This window comes from Leucopleurus acutus (assembly GCF_964270905.1).
Source record: "Leucopleurus acutus genome assembly, chromosome: 3".
Lineage (NCBI taxonomy): Eukaryota > Metazoa > Chordata > Mammalia > Artiodactyla > Delphinidae > Leucopleurus > Leucopleurus acutus.
In genome coordinates this window covers 91,320,042-91,343,834 of record NC_139145.1, presented here as the reverse complement: position 1 = coordinate 91,343,834, position 23,793 = coordinate 91,320,042, and positions in this window count along the sequence as shown.

The window sequence follows — 23,793 nt, the reverse complement described above, 5'->3', positions numbered from 1 at the left end:
TGAATCTGAGATCATGTCCTACATGTTTATTTCAATGTGTGATGTGCAATCAGTCAAATAAATGCACTGAGTGGATTTATGCCATTTCGTGATAGCACATGCAAATAAATGTCTCCAGCATGAGAAGCAATGTAAAAATGTAAACTAGTAAGGATGTTTTCTTTCATTTTTTACAAAGTGTAAATATGATATAATTTCTTGATTTGTGTGATAACTATATTGTGTAATGACCGTATGAGGCTGGTTTTCATTAATCACATACAAAATATTTTGTTTGGGTCAAATTATTTTCAGTTTTCAACACTTACCCTTTCCAAGTGAACCTGTCACAGGAAAGTTGGTCAGTTAATTTTGGTCATTATAACCATTGATAACAATCTCCTAACAAATTTGGCTATAGCAAGGAATACTGATTCTGAAAGGAAGAAGTTATAGTTACCTGTAAGGTGATAACACGTTACTATTCTGGCCACAAGAAAGTGGATTAAAACTCAAATTTACTCCCTTTTGGTCTAAAGATAATTGTAGTGGGTCATAGTTAGTACAAAGGAAAATATAACAGATATTTTCTGCAGAAATATATATACCAACTCAAGTGGAGAGTGAACATTTGTTTTATTTCATCAAAATAAATAGCAAAAAACAATACCAGAAATTATACCAAATAACCTAAATTTTTACAAAAATCATTTTAAAGCAAATATTCTATTCTAATGGATTTCTGAAGCCTTTGTTTTAGTATTTTCTGTTGAAAAAGTGAGGTTATTTTTTGTTTTGGTTTTGTTTTGTTGGAAATGAGAAAAATGGGGAATTTTGTCAGGTAGTCCATTGCATGGATAGCACTGGGGGACTTGTTGATTCTGAAGGGAAAACTAAAATCTTGCCTAGGTTTTTTTCCTAAGAGCAAGGAATGCTATGTCTGGCAGAACTGGGCAATGTCACAGCCAGGATTGGCACCCAAACTAAGCTGAATATACCTCTGCCAAAGAGCCCTTGCTTTAGTGATCATACACAATACATTACCTTCTAGAAGAACCTGGTAACTTCCAGTAGTGTTGACGTATCCTTCTCTTTACACAAACAGGCTCACAGTCACACAGACACATACACACATCCTTACTCTCACCCATATTCCTAGAGTAATGTGGTAGCCTATTTGTATTTCAATTCTTCTTTATCTATTTTCTTTCTTTTCTTTCAGACTAGTATAAGCTAATCTGGGCATTAAGATGAAGTAACATTCATTAAAATGCAGGTGCACATGGGCAGTTGCTGTATTTGTTTTGCTCATCATTCTATCTTATACCTTTCAGTGTCTGGAATATACTGGGCAGTAAATGTTGAATGAATGATATAAGGGATTAATTTACCCACCATTCATGTGATTGGGAAAACTGAAGTAACATAATGGTAAAGTTTAATAGAAAATGACTCTTGGTACAGCGGAAAACAGCTCTGGATCCAGCTCTGCCACATACTAGTTTATGGCTTTGAATATGTTTCTCAGCTTCTCCGGGCCACACTCTTTGCATCTACATATTGAAGAAATTGGGCTGAGACTATAGCTAAGATCTTTTCAGATGTAGGATTTAATGATTCATTAGGTGTTATCTGAGAATTTCATTTTGCCATCAAATTAATTTTACTGACAATAGTTTATTCATTCTCAGACTCTCACAATATATTTGTGACCACAAACTACAATCTGTAGTTACTTAGAGACTGCCAATTCTCTGTTATTATCTAATTTGGTTGAACCTGAAAATAGAATATAAAGTTCATCAACATTTTACTGGTCTTTTAATTTATATATAGCCTTTGACAAATATTTTGTTGTATCTAATTAGAACTATCACTAATAACCTTAAATTAATTACCCATGTTCTGAACTTTGTGTTTTATTGTCAATAACATTTTTAATTGCCTAGAGCTCAATTCCTTTGAGACCTAGTCCATTTTTTTCCCTGGTAAGTCTTTAAGCTTATGCTAATTTACAGAGCTAGATACACATTATGAATAGTTAATAAATTGATGTTTCTTATTTCAAAAGCCAGTTTTTTTCCCATTTAATTGTATGATTGTGATGTATCATGGAAAATTATACTAACTCCCTGACATTTGTATATTTTGATCTGTGGTTCACTTCTTTATTGGTATTTAAACTAGATTTCCTCAGACTCTAGTAATGTTTTTGACAGATATAAATATTGTTCTGATTGCATAATGGTCTTTTACCAATTACTATGTTTATTATCCAGTAACATAATATCTTTCTTCTAAAATATTTTGTGTATATATTATATTACGCTAAGCCCATATTTTATAACTTTACACATTTTTCCAAAATTTTCATATGTAAAATCAAAATAATAAATATTAAAATAACTGAAAATACTGAAAGTAATGCATAACATTTGATATTATATATTTTAAAATATTATATATATTTTAAAATAATTAAATATCTAAACTGTAACAATATTTTTGAGTCTTCCTCAAAACTTCACAAGCTTGTATCCCCCAGTAAATTTGTAGACTAGAAAATATCCCAAGTCCATTGAAATAATGAAAATTAAATAACATGTACTTGCTTTTCTCTATGAGTCCTGGTTGTTTTTCAGGTGGTGGTGACAGACTATGCTGAGTCATCCATACTCTTCTGCTTTTTACAGCACATTTTGGTGAACTGACAGCTGAGGTTATAAAATATTGTTAACTTCTGTTCATGCTTGCATGCCATTGGTTAACAAGAATCTTTAGAAGTATATGGTACACATTATGCATTTAAATTTCACACATAACCATTTTTCAAATAAGTATAATATAGGAGCTTCTTCCTTTTATCTCACAGGAAACCTCCCTTTCCTCAGGGAAATGAAACCCATTCAAAGACCTACCATATGTGAATTCATACTACAGATAGTTTTTACCATATGTGCTATGAGACCAACACTCCAAAATACTTGCAGCTTTGACTCTGAATTTCCTGTCCTTTGTCAGTTTAAACTAAGCTCTTCACATTGCTGTGAATTGAAAGTAACTCAAGTGAATTATATACTGAAGGTAATACTTTAAAATAAATGGAGAGTAATCATTCATTTTGTATTCATTGAGGTAACATTAATCATAACGAATCCATTTTGGATTCATATGGAATATAGTCCATAATTCCAAAGAATTCAACTACACCTTGTTTATATTCATAATCTGTCTTAATGGTAACTCTGTTTTGCCAAGCAAAAAGTCATTTTGATGATATCACAAGGATATATTTTATTCCTATGTTGTTTATTATGTGACAATACATTGGCTACACATGAATAAAGTATTCATCTCAATCCTGTGACTGACATTGCTTGAACTTGTATAGCAACTAATGCTCAATATATCAATGAGAGAAGTAGAGAGAGATTAATGCTGACCTAAGATGGTTTTCTTTTTCCAGTTATTTTGGGGTCAATGACAGCTCAAAACTTTTACTAATCTTAGAAGTCAATTATAATTAAAAAATCATACTAGATTTTAATAGTGAAAATCATCAGTTTTGAATAGATAATTTATTTTAAACCAGTTAAGACAATTCTTAAGTTTAGTAACAATTTGATTATACCTATAATGTCAGCAACCACCAGATAATGTAAAAATTGTGCACATTGCTTACAGAAAATAATTCTCACATTTTACAATTTCCCCCTTGGTTAAATTCACAGAGTTTTGTTTCTGCCATACTATCCTTTTGTAGGAAATTTTGACATCAACCATGAGTGAATTGATTTGAATTGCATTGGCATTGCATTCTTATGTCAAAATTCAAGAGGTGGATTAGAGAGCAATTGAGATCCAAAGATTGTTTTCCGCAAAGTTCTTTTGAATTATGCATAAATGACATTTGGATTCTGCTGTTTGAAGTTTATAATTTGGATAGCTTTTAAAATTTTAATGAGTTGTTTGGGAAGTTTTACCAAATGGATGATGACCAGTCAGACCAACTGGGTAAGGATCTGAGAAGTATGTGGGATACTTAAACATTTTGACTTATTTTCTGTCCCCTGGAATATTCCATGTTATTTACTGCATTATGGTGTTTAACTGCTGCATGGAAGTCTATTGGAAAGTCATCCTCAGGTCTTTCAAATGTCATATATAAATTCAGAGTAATTGAATGTAATGATCTTTCCAGAAATAACTGTGTTCCAGCAAAAGATTTTGATCTGCTTAGGAACTGATTCATGTAAATCAAGATTATAAACTAAAACACTAGGGAAACAATGTAACAACTCATGAATTCTCCAAAATATACTGAACAGAGAAAAGAAGTAAAAGGGGAAAGGTAAGAAATCTCCTGACTGACATGGCTTCAAACAGTGACTATCTCCACAGCCAGAAGAAAAAGAGAATGTAATACTTTACTGCAGAGACAATGTTTATACAACTGACAATTATAGGGGTCTTTTAACGAGTTTTTTTAATTACTTTACCTAAGAAAATATCCAAGTTCAATAATTCAGAAATTATTGAAAGCTCTGAATTCTGTTATACTTTTTAAAAATTAGGATTTATCAACATAGCTGTTATTCAAGGACAATGGTTTTACCCATGTTTAGACAGATTCTATGAAAGTTGAAATGGGTTATAATGCAACTCCAGATGGTCCCATTATGACTCTATCAGTTAACTTTTACTATGTGACAACCACCCCAAATTCTGATGGCCTAAAGCAATAACCATATATTTAGCTCGTGATACTGCAAGTTGACAGTTTGCTCTAGGGTCAGCTTAACAATTTTTGTAGCTGTGATTGGGCTTTCCTAGGTGTCTGCAGGTATCTGCCAGATCAGGTGAGGGCTGGCTGTTCAAGTTGTTCTCAGCTGGGATGGCTTGTACCTGATCCAACAGGGAAGCCCAGGCTTGTTCACAGGATAGTTCATCCAGATTTCAAGAGAAAGAACATGATGAAATCTTGGCTCAGAGCTAGATCAGTATCACTTCTGCTTCATTCTTGTTGGTCAAAACATTCCCCAAGCCAATCTGGATTCTAGGAGTAAAGAAGTGGACTCTACCTCTTGATGAGAAGAGCTGCAAAGTTACATTGCACAAAGGGCACATACAAGCTGGTGTAGATGATTGTGCTATTTCTGCCATCGTAATATGTGGTTCTCTCCTTCATATTTTTCATGCTTGGAAAGTCACCAAATTGACTCAGAACTGCTGCCAGAGGTTTTCTTGAAAAAATAGTTTGGCTTAGAGTCTAATATCTTTCATTTGTCTTGAAGACATTTTATCCTTTTATTTTATTCGGAATATTTATGGGATTAGAGGTATTCAGGAAATGGTACTGAGAGGATGTAGAGGAAGCCAAGCTATTCTGAAAATGGCTTGTTCCATTTTTGCTTTTCATTTATGCCTTGTTATTGGGTATAATGAACTTGTGTTCTCTGGTTTAGTGGAAGTATTTCCACCCCCCCTGGAGTTAATACATCCCTGTATGTATAGAATGCAACTATATGGTTTAATGACATAGTATATAATAAGTGTTTTGAAAAAAACCTTTTAAAAATAAACACCGTGGTCCTCTGATTGCTAATCTGATGGTAGATGATGAGATATTAAGTTTGTAGCTGCCAGTAATGTTTTATAGATAGTAAAAAACAAAAAGTAAAGCACCCGGGGGAGCGGGGAAACTGGTATAAGAAATTACAGATTTTTAGTTTTTACATTACTGAGTAGTAGGAAAATAGCAAATAAAATTTAATGTATGCAAAAAGAAAGTGCCAAGCACAAATCTACACTGTTCTTCTGACGATGCCATGAGAGGTAACAGTTACAAGCCAGGAAAGAATCAGGCCACATGGTTGATAACGTCCAGTGAATACTGGCCTCATCAGATAGGTATTAGAGAAAATTTAGACAATACAGACTTCTCCTAAAAGAATGTGTATTTTGCATTCAGGTTCATTCCAGATTTGCACAGCTAAGAAAAGGCATCCTGGAAAATGAAGTAAAGTTTAGAGAAGACGATCAAAAATTGTTAGTCGAGAATTTTATCTTACAGTAGAATAGAATTATTACAACTTTTCAATCTAGAATGATTAATTCTAAATTGGTAAATTTTCCACCAAATCCTGAAATACTGGAACTTTGGGGCCACTTCAAAGAATGATTTCTCTCTTAGTATAGAGCCCTGGTTACTCTTATTCTGTTAAATCTTCTAAAGGTCTAAAGATTAAATCCATTGAAAAATGGTTCTCTGTGGGTTAGTCACTCAGTATTTCAAAGGTAATAGGTGATAATGACCTAAAACCCATAATCCAAGTGAAATGTTTATGCCCTTCCACTAACCCCTAAAAATTACCAAGCCTCACTTCTCGTTACTATCTTCGTAGGGTTGAACTTTTATAAATTCTCTAAATACAACGCTTTCACCTTATGGGAGAAGAGTTTTCACCTTATGGGAGAAGAAAGTCAGGTCCAGAGAATTTGAATGACTTTCTCCTGATCACACAAGTAGTTTGTGAATCCTGATTTGAGAGTAAGGTCCCAGACCTATACATCCTATATGTGCTTTATCTTTAACTCTGGTCCCACATTTCACCTGAGGTTAACCATTGCCAATGGATTGTTTCAAGGGTACCTCCCAGGTAATCTTGTGATTCTTTAACCCCTTATTTTTATTTTTTTTATTTTATTTTGCGGTACGCGGGCCTCTCGCTGATGTGGCTTCTCCCGTTGCGGAGCACAGGCTCCGGACGCGCAGGCTCAGCGGCCATGGCTCACGGGCCCAGCCGCTCCGCAGTATGTGGGATCTTCCCGGACCGGGGCACGAACCCGTGTCCCCTGTATCGGCAGGCGGACTCTCAACCACTGCGCCACCAGGGGAGCCCCAAACCCCTTATTTTAAGACTGATTTTTCTCACTTCTTTATTTTTATTAATGGAGGGTTATTTCCTAAGTAACCAGGTAGGAAGCCTGATAACACTTCTATTTTTTCCTATCTACCCTTTCCATCAGCTACATCATCTGTACATTAAGTTAGCAGATATTTATTCATAAACTGTTATGTCCCAGAACTGTATTAAGCACTTGGTATGAAGAAAACAGTCTCTGATATTTATAGGCTCAATAGTCCTATATGCCTTTTCACTCAATTTTTATATCATTTTCTTCCTTTCCATCATCACTGCCACCAGTCTAGATTATTGTACTAGCTGCCGTATGGTTTCTCTCTCCAGTATTTCTCTTTTCTTAAATACTCCTTTAATAATGTCAATAATATTACTTTCCTATTCAGAGTCTTCATTGATCCTTCATACATTCAAATCCTGCCCCGACTCCATTTATATTTCTGGTCTTTTTATTGCTTTTTCAATTTGAATCAAATGTATCTCTCTAGTTGTAGCCCCTATGTTTATTAATAAAAACATTAATTGAGCATTTTCTATGGGTAAAACTCAGTGCTAATTATACTGAGGAAGACAAATGAGGCATGGTATCTGAAATCCAAATGCTAACACTTTATTAGAGAATACAGAATCTTGTATAGACATTATGAATATCATTAAAACTGTAGGGAGAACACTCACAAAATTCAAGACAGAGAGGCTGCCTTTGGTTGGGGAGTTCCAGAAGGAAAGGTTTCATAGACATTTTAAATTTAACCCTTCAATTACTTTCCCTGATACTTTTGGTTTATTGTCCATCCTGACTTTAATCTTAGATAATTCTATTTTTGAAAATGGAATTTTTCTGGGTAATGTGTATACTACTTTTCTGTGTGTGTGTGGTACACGGGCCTCTCACTGTTGTGGCCTCTCCCGTTGCGGAGCACAGGCTCCGGACGCGCAGGCTCAGCAGCCATGGCTCACGGGCCCAGCCGCTCCGCGGTTTGTGGGATCTTCCCAGACAGGGGCACGAACCCGTGTCCCCTGCATCAGCAGGCGGACTCTCAACCGCTGCGTCACCAGGGAAGCCCTATAATGTGTATACTACTTTTAATGAATGTTTAGTGAAACTATAATTGAAAACATTTTCAGTTTTGTTACCTAATGATCTCCTATAAGGATCCACATGATTTATTCTATCTTAAATCCTGTATCAAAAGATGTATGTTGACAGCCACTCAGAAATGACTCTCTGCTTGATCACTTGAGTTCTTAAAGGAACTTATGTGGAAAATGGTCTCAATCCCAGATAACCATGATTTCTGGGGCTCCTCTCAGTCACACTACCCTATTCAAGGCTGAAGGCCAACTTTGCCTCCAAAGCTAATTTCTCCCTATGGCTGCCTCATCCTGACTCAGGACCAGACCAGAGCACAACAGTGTTCACACTGGGGAGTGGGCAGTGGGCAGTGAAAGGCTTGTGTGTGTAGTGGCAGAGGGATGGTGCATTTGGGGGAAATTTTGCTTTTTACTCTACACCTTATTATCCTCTTTAAATTTTTACCATGAAATGTATTATTTTTATAATTAAAAGAAAATAAAACACTTTTTGGAAATACCCACAAGCTTCACAGGACTGAGATCATGATAATATTTTCTTTTAACACTTGGAGTAATCCTTTTTACTGATTCACACCATGACTAATTTCCTTCTCAACCATTCTGAAATAATTATCTTCTGTTCTATTCATCTGGTTAAAAACTTGGCTGCTCTCAAGTGTATGGCTGATCTTTGGCTAAGCCACTTGAAAACTCTTTTGAATAATATACCTCAAATTTTATACCAATTAACTTGTGAATAATTATTGATAATGAATGGTTTCTTTACTTTTTTAGAAAAGAAAGGTTATCAAAAGTTTGGATAGGAGGAATATTATTAGTATTTATCACTGTTTTTTAAATAGGACTTTTTGGCTCAAAAATTATTCATAAATAGATGAAAATAATTTAAGAATTTTGAGACAAAAAATCTAAGTTTTTATGAAACTCTGTTACTTTTTACACTGTAAAAATTAATGCATGCTTTTGCTATTTCTGTTTTCTCATGTTATTGACATTATCTAACAATTTATTTTTGTAGAAATCTTATCTATGACTTAAGATCTCACTCACAAACCACTTCTTTCTTGAAGAATCCCTTGATAAATTTCTAACAGTCAGCTTAGGCTAGCATACAACTCCCCAAAATCTGTAGCTTACAACCACAAAAGCTTAATTTTCGTATTTTATGTCCACTGTTGGCCAGCTACAGCTGTGCTCTGTGTCAGCTGGATGACAAAGCAGCCTATATCTGAGATCCTGCTGGTCTTTTAGAAGAGTTGTAAGAGAAACATGGCAAACACAAACTATCTCTTAAGCTTTAACTTGGAAATTATTCATTCACTTATGTTACCAAGTCATTGACCAAAGGAATTCATATGACCCACTCTGAAGCCAACAAGATGGAGTTGTACCATAAGTCACATGGTCAAGCATGATGTCCACAGGATTGGAAAGTATAAGTCACACCCAGGTAGGGACATAAAATATTTTGAACAATAATACAATATATAGCATTGATCATTGTAATGGAGGTAAAGAGATGAAAACAATTCTAAGTTTTTGAATTCTCCTTCTGTGTTCTTATCAACTCTGTTATTTTTTTCTAAAATTATGTAAATCTTTTTTTCATTCCATTTACTTCCATTCTTTACGTCCCCTTCCCACTTCCATTTTTCAAAATTCTACCCATTTCACAACATTTCAATCACAATCTCATATATTCTTGGAGGCTTCCTTGGTATATTCAACTTATATTTGACCCATTTCTTATTTGACCTAATGTATATTGACTTTTTGGCACTAACTTTATTCAGCTCTTCACAGTAGTTTTGTAAATATGTGTTCACTTATTCTCTTCCAAGTCAAACATATGATGATGTACTTGACAAGATTGGAGCCTTGATATCTTTTTCCTCACAGCGTAGGAGAAACTGTGATTTTTCAGGTTGCAGTGCCCAATGCTGCCAGTACAGCTAGGTTCCCCAAAGGCCTTTTCTGTTCAGGATAGAATGTGAACAAACCTCTTATTTGTAAAAATGGGTATGACTTGATTTAGGAATCACTTCTCCCAGCATGTGCTTGGTGTATACGGAAATTCGTATCAGCCCCCTGCTCCTCTCAAATGTTTACTGAATGTGTTAATAGATAATCTTGGGATTAAGGAAAGGAATATTGACCTCTAGTTAGACATATATATTAATAAAACAATATGTATTATGTGAATTGAAGTACTTCTATCCTTTTTTTGTGAAAGGGTATCATTTGCATATCATAGAAGAAAAGGTAAGAAAAGCACTGAGGAAATTAATGTTATACAAACCACTGGAAGAAGTAAAATGATGGTTATCAGAGTTAAATACTTCATAAAATAAAGTAGGGAGAAGCCAATAAAGCATCTATTTGACTAGGGAATTAAAAATTGAAAATACAAAGAAAGGGGCCCATTATCTAAACATTTAATGGGATGATATGTAAACACCACATTTAGTGAGGTAAGCTTGAAACTCTTTCAAAAAATGCAGATGTTTTTTCATAGCCATTGAATCACCTTCATATCACACAGTTTGTTATTCTTATAATTGAGTAATGAGAAAGAGATAAGAGTTGTAGTTCTTAGAAAAATGAAGAGTAGATGAAAGAGAGGGTTTGAAGGCATTATCTAGTAGTCTTCGTTTTCATGAGTAGCTACTGTTAAAAAAGCTAAAGTTACAGTAATGATATTAATGTAGCCAAACCAGCATAAATTAAATATGCATTTAGCTGTTAAACAATGTGATAAATTAACTTAATATTAGACTGAATTTTCTGGTACAGTACAATCAGAATCCTGGTCATATTATTAAGCACTTAAAATAAATGTTTTCATATATATGTTTAAATACATGTTTGACAGTTTGGACTTATAGTGAAAGGAGAAAATGGGGTCTAGACAGATGAGAGAGAAAGCATGTAGAAAATCAGTCAAGAGGAAAGTTGCTTGACATCTGTCAGGAAAGAAATTTCAAAGACGTTAAAGGCTAAAACAAGGCAATAAAGGACATAAGTTCACTTTGGCAACTATAACTTTGAAAATAAATGATGAATTGTTTGAAGTACTCATAGTAAATACTGTAGTAGACTTTCTACCCTGCAGCCCGTCAGAACTTGACATACCTTTGGAAAACTGAGTTTGCCCCAATATTAGTTCCCATTGTTTGATTGGGGTTGATGCCAGTCATATCTCAATTTCTATACCTTGTGTAGCAAATCATAACACTCTCTCCCCTAAAAAGAGGGATGGGATCTGGGATAGATGAATAATTAAACCAGCCTGATGACATCTGTGCTATCGAATTTTCTTCAAACAGTCAGAAAAGTGCAATTATCTTTTTCCTAAAAATGTTAGCTGACAGTCTGGAGTGGTAGTGGTCATCATTACAGTTTCTGTAGTGTAGTTGTTATCACGTTTGCTTGACATTGCTGCTATATTGCAGAAGACCATTGAAAATGGAGTCCACAGAGAGGTAAGAAAGCTAAGCTAAGAGATGGAAGAGACATCACAACAACTTCATTAGCCATGTGCTATTGTTGCCATTTTATAGAAGAAGAAATTGAAGCTCAGATACTTAATTTCCCAAATCATTCAACCAGTAGCAGTAAGTGACTGAGTCAGGGTACAAACTTAGGACTATGTGATTCTAGATCTCTAGTCTGAACTTTTATACATGCTCTCTCATTTGTTTTACTAAGAAACTCTTGGGGTTTACAGGGGATGTTATAACCCATCTAGAAATGAGAAAATGCATAGCGCAAATTTAAGGTATATGTACAAAATAATGAAAAAAACAACAAAATAAGAGACATTGTTGAGACCTATCTGTACATATTCTGATTAGTAAAAAATAATCATTTCTTCTGCATCACACAACCTTTATTATTGATAATTCATTTTTAAAATATTTTAAACACCTAACAACAATCAATTATGTGATAACCTCAAAGCCAATGATATACAGTTCTTTTCTGTAAGTAGTTTGTAATTCGGAAGACACTTTGTAAAAGTAATATAAAATAGATTATATATTATGACTTGAGCCAATTAATATAGTTAAATGTGTTAGGAATTTTGAGGGAAAAATATAATGTGATAGAATGATTTAGTTCACATCAACTTTATCCAGTCATAACTCCTCGAACACTGACATGAAGTGTGGTTTAAACTGAGCATCTGAGTGGTGGTGGGAATATGGAAAGATATCTGTGCCTTCAGAGAATGAAAGAGTAAATCAATATCAAATATTTTCCTCAGAGCATTAGACTTTGAGTTCATAGAGGAAAAGATCAAGTGACTGATTCATTTCTTAAGAGTGCTTAGTGGAGTATTTATGTCCAGTTTTACTCAATAGATTTTAACTCTATCTAATTACTGGGTCCAATTTTTGCTAAACCTTAGGAAGTTTACATTCGGGACCCGCCTTTTTTTTTTTTTTTTTCTCATCATTGTATTGGTTAGTCTTCGGTTTAGCTCCATAAATAAGATAGAAGTTTATTTCTCCCATAAAAGAAGTTTAGAGGTCTAGAAGTTAAGCAGTCAGTCCAGGGCTGGTCTGCAGGCATGAAGAAGCATGAAACACACTGGGCAAAAGAGGCCTCTTGCTACCTGAAACCTTTACACCTTCTTCCTAGAGGAAATCCCACACCTTCCCACTTAGATATTCATGGCCAGAATTTATAGACATGACTACATATCTAGTTGCAAGGAAGGCTAGAAAATGTAATCTTTGCTTCCAGGCTCTAGTGAGCCCAGCAAAAAAAGAGAAAATTCTATTACTAAAGAGAAAAAGGAAAACAAACAAACAAAAATAGTCTTTAGTCTTTGCTAAAATTGCCATCTCTAAAGTGCCTAGCATTTTCATTTTACCTGTTTTCCCAAAGTTCTTTGACCCTTCGGATCTTTGCTCTTGTGTCCCTCCCTCAGGACACACTTCCTCCCTTGCCTGTTTGCTCCACATGGACGTACCCTTCCACAGCTGTAAAACACGAATGAGACAAATTGGATTACAACATGTTAGGTTTTGTTACAAACCCAGTCTTAGATGAAACACAGAAGAATTTAATAAAAATCATTGATTTTGAGCCACAGTGCTCCATAGTCACTAAAGGTAAACTGAATAGGCGGCATTTTTATTATTTAAATCGTATTGTCATTCTTGAGTAAAGCAGGTGGTTCCTTGTAAAGAAAGGTTATGAAAGGCCTTCAACACCGTCTTTAATAATACATGCAGACATTCTCATCTGGTTTTGACCTTGATTTTTCATTTCTAAGAAGGTCTAAAGGATGCATTATTTATGTGCGCAAAGGCTTTTCTTTCCCTCTTTTAAGGAAATGTCCACAGGATTGGAAAGTATAAGTTTAATGGTACTTAATGGTTTTCCCTTATGAAGAGTACTGAAGGGGTTGCTATTAAAGCACAATGTCTTATATCAAAAAGTTCCTCATTTACCTTTCTCAATCACTTGTTTTATTAATTTTATTCCTATATGAAATATATATTAAGAGCAACTGTGGGTTCTATGCTAGGCTAAGTCCTGGAAATGTACACACACACACGCACACACACACACACACACACACACACACCCTGTATTCCAGCTCTGTACAGAGTTCTCTCCCATTATAAATGGGAGAGAAGACATAAAATACGTAAATCCACTTACAGGCATTTTTACAAATCGTGATAGTTCTATAAAGCAATAGTACCATAAAAGAGAACAATGTGTGGGAGATCTAGGGTTTCAGAAACAGTCTCTCACTGAGGAAATGACATTGGAGCTGTGGTCTGGAGGATGGACAGGAAAGGTTATCTGGCTGAGAAATATTATAAAAGGGGAGTGAGTATTCCAGGCAAGGGGACATGAGTATACAAATGCATCCATGTAATGGACATGGAGTAGTAACATGTGCCCATTTATTCCATTGACATTTATAAAGCACCTGCTCTAGGTACATGGCATAGCAAGACAGTAAGATACTGATTGTTGCTGCCCTGCGAATGTTTACAGTCGAGGGGGGAAGAAAGGGCTCATAAATGTGTGCAATATAGCAGCATACACATCTGCTAGAAGTATTTCAAAGTTAAGATGGGCAGAAAGAAAGAATCATTGTCTAATTCTCATAGAGGTGGGAAGGAAGAGGCTTGATAGAAGAGCTGACTCTTGAGCTGTGGGGTCATGATTTTTCTGTTAAACATCCTGTTTTTGTGTCTTGTTATCTTCTTTAGGATTTATCAGTCTTCATTAAACATCTATAATATGCGGAGCTTTGTGTTGCAAGCTGAGGAGAAACCAGGAAGGCTTAGAATCCATTATTTTTGAATTAGGAACACTGGCCTTAGTTGTCTAACAGAATAAGTTAAGAACTTTTATTTTATCTCTCTATTTATTTACTTTTCCACAGAGCCCTTTAGTCAAAATCTCAGGCAGAAGCCCAGTAGAGAATGGCCAATAACTAACTCTGATTGAAATATCAGGGTCAGGAAGCTGACAACCCAGTTATAAACCCCACCCTCACTCTATGAGAAACCAGATGTGAAACCTGTCCTCTAGTAATGATGATTTAGGGAATATAAGAAACTATGTCCTAGTTATCATCACATTTATCTTTTAATACCCACCTTATATTAATTGGTATTTTAATTGTGCATTTAAAAGTATGCCTTTTGCCGATTTTAGATGTCTCCACATGGAAAACAAATTTAAAAATATTTAAATTTAATCGCTTTAGGTAAGCAGAATAATTCCAGGGGAAGACAAATAGTTATTTCAGACTTTACAAAAGAAACAGAAAGCATCAGAAGCCCATGAAAATAAATCTACTGAAACTACAGTTTGATAAATGTATAAACAAGAGGTGATTCTGAAGGCTAGTGATTAGTTGATAAAGTTCTTCTAAATTAATTAATTAATTAGTTTACTTTTGGCTGTGTTGGGTCTTCATTACTGCTCATGGGCTTTCTCTAGTTGCAGCGAGCGGGGGCTACTCTTCGTTGCGGTGTGCAGGCTTCTCATTGCGGTGGCTTCTCTTGCTGTGGAGCACGGGCTCTAGGCGCGCAGGCTTCAGTAGTTGTGGCACATGGGCTTAGTTGCTCCACGGCATGTGGGATCTTTCCGGACCAGGGCTTGAACTCGTATCTCCTGCATTGGCAGGCGGATTCTTACCCACTGCGTCACCAGCGAAGTCCCTAAAGTTCTTAAATAATAAGTTTTTTAGAGGGATTGATAAAGGTGAATTTCTTATCCAGCTGAATAAACCTAGGCAAAGCAATATATTTCTACAAGTCATGATAATCAGTTCTATAATTATCAATTAAATAGTAAAAGAAATTCCAGTTAAACTAGAATATTGTTGTAGAGTGGAGACTTAAAAAAAATAATTTATAGGTTCCTCCATTTGAATTTCATTTGTAATTCATTGTAAGTTCTAGCTCACTTTTTCTTAAGGAGAGATAAAAACAGAAAGTCCAAACAGAGATTTGATTTTGACATTTTCAAAAATCAAAGAAGAAAATCAAATAATGGAATTATGGCTTTGTCTGGATAATGTGAAATATATCAACCGTATAGTTAAATTTAATTAAAAAACTATTAGTAAAATTAATGAAATAAATCCATTGATTTTGACACTATATTTGAATAAATAAAAATATAATTGACGATTTAATTTCCTGTGTTGACCTTGATGAGAAAGAATGTCTAAGAAAAACATTTTGATAATTTTTAAAAGGCCCAGGGAATGCTTTGTATAAAAGAATATTGGGCAATGTATAATTCATTCCTGCCTATGGAAAGCTTATGTAGTTCATAATATACACTGAAAGTCCATTCATATAGAGGGTTCACAGGAGGAAAAGCCCAGCAATAGTTGCTAGTTACCACATTTCGAGAGGCAAAAAAACATATCAAAAACTCAAAGATTTTTCTCTTTCAAGACTTGGAGATCAATTTCTTCCCTGAACTCCTTACAAGTTTAAAAATCAAAGTACTAAACACAGTACTGAAATATTGTCAATGAACCATTCTCAAAAGAATTTTTTTTTCAATGTTTCAAAGAAAAGAACATTGTAAAGTCCAAAATGCTATTTTTAATATCTCACCATCCTTGACTGGTGTGAAGCAGAATGAGTCAACCCAAAGCTGATAATCTGGATTGTGTAAATAACCAAATTTACCAATTAGAATTCTGTTAATTGCAAATTACTGGAAATCAGATTCAAAATGGCTTTAAAAAGAGAGAATTAATTAGGTAGTATTAATGGAAAGGTGGCTATATGATCTAATAAATTGGCTGGCTTTGGGCAAGAAGACAGGGACTCAGTGAAACCATCAGGCCCCGTTGCTCTTTCTCCATCTCTGTTTTTCACTTTCTCTGAACAGGCTGTACTCCTAGGTATCATATCATGGTAACATGGAGCCTCCTGCCTCTTCTCAGGTCTAATCCAGTAGGAATATGTGCTTGCACATCCATTAGGTACATGCCCATTAGGCACACGCCCATCACAGATTCTAGAGCTGTGGCCAAGAATACAGGATATGTTGACTGATCTGAGTCTATATCATATGGCCACCCCTGTAGCTGCTGCGAAAACCTCACCTACAATGTATGGCCTTGGATTGGGTAAGGAGGAATGCACAAAAGAAAATGAGACTGTTGCTAGAAGAATGAGAAATGGGTACAACAAAAAAAAAAACAATAATTAGTCACTACAACTCTGTAGTCAATATTTGTGTATGGACTGAATATTTGTATTCCCCTAAAATTCACACATTGAAACCCTAATTGCCAATGTGATGGTATTTGGAAGCGGGGTCTTTGTGAGGTAATTAGTGTTATTTTGTGGGGCCCTCATGGTGGGATTTACGACTAGAAAAAGAGGATGAGACACATCTATCTCTTTCTATCACGTGAAAAAAACAGTAAAAATATCGTCCAGAATCAGGCCATGGAACCCTCATCTTTGACTTCCCAGCCTCCAGAACTATGAGAAATAAATGTTTGTTGTTCAAGCCACCAAGTTTGTGGTAATTTTGTGATAGTAGCCAGAATTAAGACAATCGGTACCTTAATGCTGTAATATGTACTTTTAATTAATAGAATTTCATAATATACCATGTTTGATGACTCCTTAATATTTTCTTTATTATTATTATGTTATTGGTCCAGGTTTCAAAAACAATAAAATACTAAGTTAAATCACAATATGTATATATATTTAAAATATTAATTCCTAATGACTGTAAAAGCATAATAATGAACTGGACAGATCCATGAACTTAAATATCTCAAATACCCATGAAATTTGAAAATTGTCTTTAAATGAGCATGAAAGAAAAAAACTGCCTCCCACTGTTACTTAATAGGCAAGCTAATCTGCTTTCCTATTTAATTTAAACCTGAATTTACACTGTGCTGCTGTCCTTTTTGAATATGCTAACTTTATGCCAATAGATTAAGATTTGTTCTTAAAACTGCTGGCAATATTTCAGGAAACAAAGACAAAAGAAAGATGAGATCGAGATAGAAAGAGGTATAGTAGGAAAGAAAGACATGGAGGAAGAAAGGAAGGAAAAGAGGGAAGTAAAGAAGCAAGATGATACATTTTATTCTTAGCATAATCAGCTAAAACATTGTTTATAATGGGGATACCTTAATTAGGTACTATTAATGAAATTTACTTTTGGTTTATCAGTTTCTTTCAAATTGTTCTGTTAACTAAGGAGATTTTTTGTTGGGGGGGTGGTGGGAGGGAAAGCACTGCTGAAAGCAAAACAAGCAAGCAAACAAGCCTCTCTTTCCTTGCTGGCTTTCAGCCATTTTCTCCCCGTAAATGAAGAAACACAGCAGAGCTTATCATCAGACAACTGAAGCACACAATTTTCCAAACAATCGTGAGTGTGAGCTACACGGGAGGACCATGGGATGGCGTTATCTGGTCATGTTTCATGTTTTATATCTGTCATCCACTGTTTAGTTAAATAATTTTCTTTTTTGTCCTCCCTAGGTGTGAGAAAAAGTTTAAATGAGAAATTATTTCAATGTATTTTAACTTTTAAGATTGAAAATATTCAGCCCATCTTATAGCATACAAACATATTTTGGAAAGTTTAAATAAAAATGAGGGGTAAAGATTTGCATTAGATATGTGCAGATGTGTTTAAGCAAAACTGACTCAAAGATGTACTTGGATTACATTTAATTTTCTTCACTCCAGGATACATTTTAGTGTCACATCAAATTATATGCCTTATTTTTTAATCTATAATGATATTTTATGTGTAATGTATGAAGACAGAGATAGAAATATTTTTATAATTATTTTTCCATCAAGTTCTATGTTGCTTATTTCAAATTCAAATAAGATGTTTCCACAGAATTTAGCCTCATATTGAATTACTTGCATGGAAATTATTTCCAAAGGTGGCTGAAACAGGTCAATGAGAAATTAAAATAAAGTAACATATTGGAGCTTTTTACCAAACATTTAATTAACTACACATGTTATTCAAAGTTATGTAAAAACTCAGGGGACTTATTTCAGATGTCCTGTACCAAAAAACCTTTATTTTATAACCCTATAGAAAATAGGAATTATTATTTCTTTATCCGTAACAGTTAAATTAGGGTGGAATTTAGAAACCACTAAAATGTTTAGAAGGGACCAGAATGCCTTTGTGAAGTTCTCCTTCTCCCTCTTGGGAGGGGTCAGAGCATACCAGGGTGCTCTGAGAGCCCTGGCCTCCCCACAGTGAGGATGAAGCAGCACGTGTGATGATTGATGAGGCCGGGCTCATGCGCACACAGCCACAGACCACAAAGCACGAAATCATCTGCTTTGCCAGCATCTCCCTCACTTGAATGGCCCCCATTTTTCATGAACAAGAGTTAGGTTCATCATGTGGGGTAGGACTGATAGGCAGTCTTAGTTAACCCATATACATGTGAATAGAACTAGATGGAGTCTCCTGCTAGTCAATTATTTTCCCCTTACCAGCACAAACTAGTATAAAAGTCAACTAATCATCACACTGGGAAGCCTGGGACAACAAATTTAGTCTCAGTGGAAGAACCTGGTCAAATTATATAACGTTTCAACTTCAAGCCAACCTGTAGCTCCAGGGTCAATTCTCTATCATATTATGTACAGGAGTCCCTCTGCTTTCATTTCAAGACTATGCTTCTTACTTTCATACTTCAGCCTCCAGAAGTCAGTTTTCTAAGTCTAAAATAAGAAAGTCTTTCTTATACTTATAAAATAGACATAATTACTACCTTATAAAATTTATGATCTGTTGTTAAAAAGTTGGGGGTGGGTCGTATATTTTTATTGCCTTTAATACTTGAAACTATTCTGAAACCGGGACCATTGATGAAATTGCAAACAACTACAGCTGCCCCTTCAGCTTTTTACTTCTTTCTGCCCTCATTCCTTTCTGCTCACAGGACCCCTTAGGATAAAATCTCGCCACTCTCAGAGTCCTATTGTTCATCAACATATTTATGGTTTGAAAATGTTTTTATGGATAATCAATGTGTTCTTTACTCAAATGAACCCTTTCCCTTATGTTTTTAAAATTTTTTTAAAATTGATTTTTATTGGAGTATGGCTGCTTTACAATGTTGTATCAGCCTCCACTGCACAACAAAATTAATCAGCCATACACATACAGATATCCTCTCCCTTTTGGACTTCCCTTCCATTTAGGTTACCACAGTGCATTAGGTAGAGTTCCCTGTGCTATACAGTATGTTCCCATCTGTTGTCTATTTTATACATAGTATCAGTAATGTATATGTGTCAATCCCAGCCTCCCAATTCCTCCCTCCCCACCCCTTTCTCCTTGGTATCCATACATTTGTTCTCTACGTCTGTGTCTCTATTTCTGCTTTGCAGATAAGGTCATCTATACCATTTTTCTAGATTCCACATATATGCGTTATTATATGATATTTGGTTTTCTCTTTCTGACTTACTTCACTCTGTATGACACTCTCTAGGTCCATCCACATCTCTACAAATGACCCAATGTTGTTCCTTTTTATGGCTGAGTAATATTCCATTGTATATATGTACCACATCTTCCTTATGCATTTGTCTGTCGATGGACATTTAGGTTGCTTCCATGTGCTGGCTGTTGTAAATAGTGCTGCTATGAACATTGGGTTGCACGTGTTTTTTTGAATTATGGTTTTCTCAGAGTATAAGCCCAGTAGTGGGATTGCTGGGTCATATGGTAGTTCTATTTGTAGTTTTTTAAGGAACCTCCATAGTGTTTTCCATAGTGGCTGTATCAATTTACATTCCCACCAACAGTGTATGAGGGTTCTCTTTTCTCCACACCCTCTCCAGAATTTATTGTTTGTAGATTTGTTGATGGTGGCCATTCTGACTGGTATGAGGTGATACCTCACTGTAGTTTTGACTTGCAATTCTCTAATAAGTAGTGATGTTGGTCATCTTTTCATGTGCTTGTTGGCTTCTTTGGAGAAATGTCCACTTAGATCTTCCGCCCATTTTTTGATTGGGTTGTTTGTTTTTTGATATTGAGCTGCGTGAGCTGCTTGTATATTTTGGAGATTAATCCTTTGTCAGTTGCTTCGTTTGCAAATATTTTCTCCCATTCTGAGGGTTATCTTTTCATCTTGTTTACGGTTTCCTTTGCTGTGCAAAAGTTTTTAAGTTTAATTAGGTCCCATTTGTTTATCTTTGTTTTAATTTTCATTACTCTAGGAGGTGGGTCAAAAAAGATGGTGCTGTGATTTATGTCAAAGAGTGTTCTGCCTATGTTTTCCTCTAAGAGTTTTATAGTGTCTGGCCTTACATTTAGGTCTTTAATCCATTTTGAGTTTATTTTTGTGTGTGGTGTCAGGGCGTGTTCTAATTTCATTCTTTTACATGTAGCTGTCCAGTTTTCCAGCATGACTTATTGAAGAGGTTGTCTTTTCTCCACTGTATATTCTTGCCTCCTTTGTCATAGGTTAGGTGACCATAGGTGCATGGGTTTATCTCTGGGCTTTCTATCCTGTTCCATTGATCTATATTTCTGTTTTCATTTCCCCATATGAATACAACCAAATGAATATTCTCTGCAAGCTTATTTTTAAATGTTTTTCCTATTAGTTACTATTTCAAGCAGAAGAATGAAAAAACTCTGACCCTGATAAGTGAACTGCCATTCAAAAGATCCTAAGGCCCAAAGCCAATTTTAGGTCTTTTTCTCATTTCCTTTCTAGGGTGGCTGCCAATTTCACATTAACCAGTAAGTATCTCTCTATTCTTTTTTCTCTGCCTTTCTTCAGCCAGGTAGATTAACCTTCTCCAGGATATGCTAATCAATTTTATGATTTTCTTTTTTCCAGGTTTCTCATTGCACCAAAAGTACTTTTTGTTTCCATTGTAAGTTAACTAGACCAACCTATATCCTTTTACAAGGCCTTTACATTGGCCAGTAGGAGCTGCATGCTTCCTGTTCATATCACTCCATAACACTCCGTAACACTCTTACAGATAGTTTGGCAACATTTGCAACTTTTTGAACTTTCCCTCTGACTGGACTGCTTCTAGGCAATGTCCAGGCTCTCCCAAGTTTCCATAAAGCACCAATTGTTTGGCACTAAACTTTCAGTACAACAGTAATCAATGTGTGTGCAGTTCACCCTTGAACAACACAGGGGTTAGGGGCACTGATCCCTGTGCAGTTGAAAATTCTCCCTCAAAACTTAACTAATAACCGACCATTGACAGGAAGCTTTGCTGATTGCACACAGTCAGTTAACAAATATCCTGTATGTTATATGTATTATACACTATATTCTTACAGTAAAGATGTTAACAAAATCATAAGGAAGAGAAAATACGTTTACAGTACATATATGTATTTATTGAAAAACATCTGCCTATGAGTGGACCTGTGCAGTTAAAACAGGTGTTGTTCAAGGATCAAATGTGTAGTTTGATTGTATTTCTTTCTCACTTCATGATTCCGCAAAAAAAAAACCCCAAAAAACTATTATTAAAATTACTCTCTGTCTTACAATTTATGGTAGATGGAAATTAAAGACGCAGGATATTTCCTTGCACAACTTATCTGAGTAGGACTTCATGAAAACAAAAGTAAACTTCTGTACTTTAGGGAAAGACTAGATGATTAGATTAAGAAAACAAATGACCTGGCTTCACGAAAGAGGTTTAAGAACTTCACATTTTAGGAAATTAATTTACAGGTTAAAACTGAGTGAGCATGATTTTCTCCAGTGCTTCTTGCTCTAGCAGACTTCCTGAAATGCCGTAGCACAGCTGAGCAGAGTTGCCAGACTTGAGGCACTCTGTTTGAAAGCACAATTTTCTCTTAATGCTTAAGAATCACTTTGCAATTGCTGTGATTAATTGAAACAATGTATTTAAATGTTGCCAAACTGCCACTAGTTGATTAACGGAAGCAATTTGCTTCCAGAGCCTCTTTATTCCAGGTAACACCACTATGCTCTGGTCCCCAGATGGAAGGGGCAAGGTTTCAGGTACCAAGTCACTTTCCACAATGTCTAATTCCACATAGAAATGTATCACAATAACTATTTAGTCTTTATTGCGGTTATGAGGACATTACGTGTAGAGTAGGGCAATTTAAGTTTGTGTTAGCCAGAGCTGGTGATCATTTCTCACCCCTGCCCTTTAGGTTAATGAGAAGTTCCTCTGGGTAACTGTCCTCCCTCCAGACAGCCCTGTGCTATGTAATCTTTATCGCTGTAAAACGACATTTAAAGTTTGTTTTACATGAGCAAGTAGGAGAACATTGTTTCTGCAGTGAGCAATAATTATCTGCCTCCTAGCTGAAAATGCATGCTGTGGGTAAATTGTGTTCATCTGGTAGTCTTTGTTTGTAAGACAAGTTAATGAAAAGAGGAATGCTGAAAAATACGTTTGCCCACTGAGTGCTGATGGAGTAATAATATTACTTTACATGAAAACATTACATGCAAACAACTTTGGTTTTGTTTTGAAGTTATGAAAGAAAATGAGGTAAATGAAATGTTCCCACAAGCAAAATTTTGATTACAATAAAGAAGAACGGATGAGGCAAAATATCTGTTTATTCTAATCAAGTAATAAACATCTAAAATTCTCTGTGCCCAGATGACATTTGTACTGTTTAGCCTGGACAAGAAATATTGAACCTGTCAACATGGCCTTATTAAAATATTCAAGTAATTCTCTATACTTAATACTGGTTGTCTGAACTGTTACTGAGATCAGTGTCTTTACTGAAAATGTATTATCTATTTAATATAAGCACATAATATAGTTATCCTCCATATGACTTGCCAAAAGCATGCTTGTAGTTATATAAAAACTAATTTTTTATTTTTGTGAAGAGACCAATAACTCAAATTGGACTTTATTCAGCCTTTGCTGGGAATAATTTGTTAATTTTTACTGGACAAATTTGCCCTTTTAAAAAACATCCTAACATTAAACTTGTATATCCGATCATTGAAATCAGGGTGCAGTGTTCATACTTTGTGGAAAATAATTTTTAAGCTAATTTTTTTCTTTAAAAATTTTCAGCAGCCCCTTTCATTTTGTATTTTAACGATCGCTTATCTCACAGCAGATTTTGCCAACAAAATTCAATAGCCATATCCCTATCTCAAGGAAAGGAGGTAAATACTCTCTAAGATCATGTCTCTCTATATTAAATTGACAGTTTAATCAGGGAGACCTTCCCACTGAATTAGGGCTTTTCCCTATGGCTGTTTCAAATGGTACAGCAATGTGTAGAA